The following is a 2349-nucleotide window of genomic DNA, read 5'->3' on the forward strand; positions in this document are numbered from 1 at the left end:
TTTTTAAAAAAAGTAGATATTGATTTCTTTTTTTTTCTTTTTTCTTTTTTTAGGCGAGGCAACCCTGGGTTGACCTCACAGATTGCAAGCTTACAATCCCTTATTTTTTTAATTTTTTACGCCTACAGCACCTGGTCTTCCTAGGTAGTCTCCAATCCAAGTACTAACCAGGCCCAACCCTGCTTAGCTTCCGAGATCAGAGATAGCGGTTTATATTTGAGCACTTTCTAAGGTAAGTTCTACTTGTATAACTAGTAGATCAAATGATAAGAACCTTTTTTAGGCTCTTGTTATTTGTTACGAAATCGCTTGTCAGCCAAGTTTATTTCCTGAGCACTTACTAGGTATTCTTTAGTTTCACGGCAATTGCTGCCCCCAGCACAAGAAAGGAGTGTCATCCTGTCGCTCCCTGGCCAGGTGCCTCCCCACCAATACTATGAGCTCCAAACATATAGGAATGAAGCTCGACCACTCTGGGTCTCTCCCGGGAGTCTCCCAATACCCCCCCCCTCCCCCCACGTCCTATCCAAATGATTGCATTGTCACACTACGATCAAATTCTAAATGTATTTCGTAGTTAGGTAAGGATCCGTCCAATTCCAACAGGATGAGTAAGGAAGAGAGGCAATTCACCGCTTCATTTATTTACTGTACCAAAACAAAGGTCCTGGTATTTGAAAGACCTGAGCCCTAATCCCGCTACTCCGGCAACTGCTGTGTAACGTTGGAGGTCATGCCTACATCTCTGGTCTCAGATTCCCTCCCGCACTAGCAGTCTGTGCCTTTTTGGACGAAAGTTTCACTCGAGATGCCGTACCTCTGTCCACCGTTCATTCAGAAGTAGTGCTTCTACCTCTTAGATAACAACTCTTAGGTTGGTTCCCCAACCTGCCATTTAAGGCCACTAAGTTTGACACCTTATTAAGTTTATGCTATTTTTGTCGTTGAAAGTTTTTGAACGTTCTTTAAATAGTTATGACTTTCACCACCAATTAATACTAAAATTACTATCTGATGAGCTTGGTTAAAGTAATTTGGCCTGATCAATACTGTTGGCTAAGATAATATGCGTATGGCGTTTTCATACACCTGGTGTTCTTTATTCCTCATGATTTAAAACAAAACAAAACACGTGCTTTGTGATGTTTTGGTCTGTGACTTTCCACAAGAAGTCCCCCTGCTGGACTTGTGACCTATGCCCAGTCAAACAGAATGTCTCATTCCTCTGACAACAGTAATTGGCCCAAGGATTAGCTATGTGCCCTCAAGCCCACTAGAGCCATTCCCTGGGATTAATTCACTGAAGCAGGGCCTGGGTGAGCATTCTTTCTCCTAGGGTTGCTTAGCAGGCACGGCCATGTTCTCTGTCACATGGAGAAGACCTTTCTGCAGCAAGAGAGAATCAGGCCGACATTGAAAGAAAAGCAGAGACAAATAGAAGGCAGTGAATTGCTTCTTCCAGGGTCCTCGGTTTCTGCAGCTCTTTAGTTCTGTGATGTACCTGCCTAGTCTTCCGGGCTTCGTGAGTCAGTGCCTTGCTTTTTTCCCCTCACACTAATTACAATTTCTTTTTTGTTATTTGCAATCAAGAAATGGACCCAGAACCTCCGGCTTTCAGGCCAGGCTCTCCCTTCCAATGTTAATAACTACAGTGAGTGACTGAGCCCTTACAACGTGCCAGGCAACAAGCTAAACACTTCATTTATTTACTGTACCAAAACAAAGGTCCTGATCCAGAAAGGCTAAATATGAAACCCTGGAAAAGAAACACTCCTTCCCCAGGTACTATGGCATCTAAACTATCTTTTTCAAGAAGCGAGGAGATTAGTGTTTGTAAACTGTGGCCAAGTGATTCTGCCCTGGCAGACAAGAACACCTGATTATGGGGGAGGGCTCCATACGGTAGGATCCCATCTACAAAATCCTCTCTCTCTCTCTCTCTCTCTCTCTCACACACACACACACACACACACACACACACACACACGAGGGTGCCACTCCTTCCCCTGCCTCCTCCCTGCTGAATTCTTCCTAATTCCCATCAGCCATTCTGACTCGATAACGTGCATTGCGTTTTTTGACAAAAAGGCCCGATGTAAGTGCAAGATCTTTTCATTGCTATGTCACTTTTTCAAATTTTCCAACTCATTGCTTCTTTTTTTAAATGGAAATGCGATTGACATATAGCACATTATATTACTTTCAGATGTACAACATAATGATTTGCTATTTATATATATTGTAAAATGATCACCGCAATAAGTCTAGTTAACAGCTAAATCATTTTAAATGGTAAAACTCTAAATGTTCACGTCATTAAATTTAATTACTCTCAGGCTTCATGGTGAA

The sequence above is a fragment of the Pteropus vampyrus genome, unplaced genomic scaffold (genome assembly GCF_000151845.1).
Source record: "Pteropus vampyrus isolate Shadow unplaced genomic scaffold, Pvam_2.0 Scaffold144, whole genome shotgun sequence".
Lineage (NCBI taxonomy): Eukaryota > Metazoa > Chordata > Mammalia > Chiroptera > Pteropodidae > Pteropus > Pteropus vampyrus.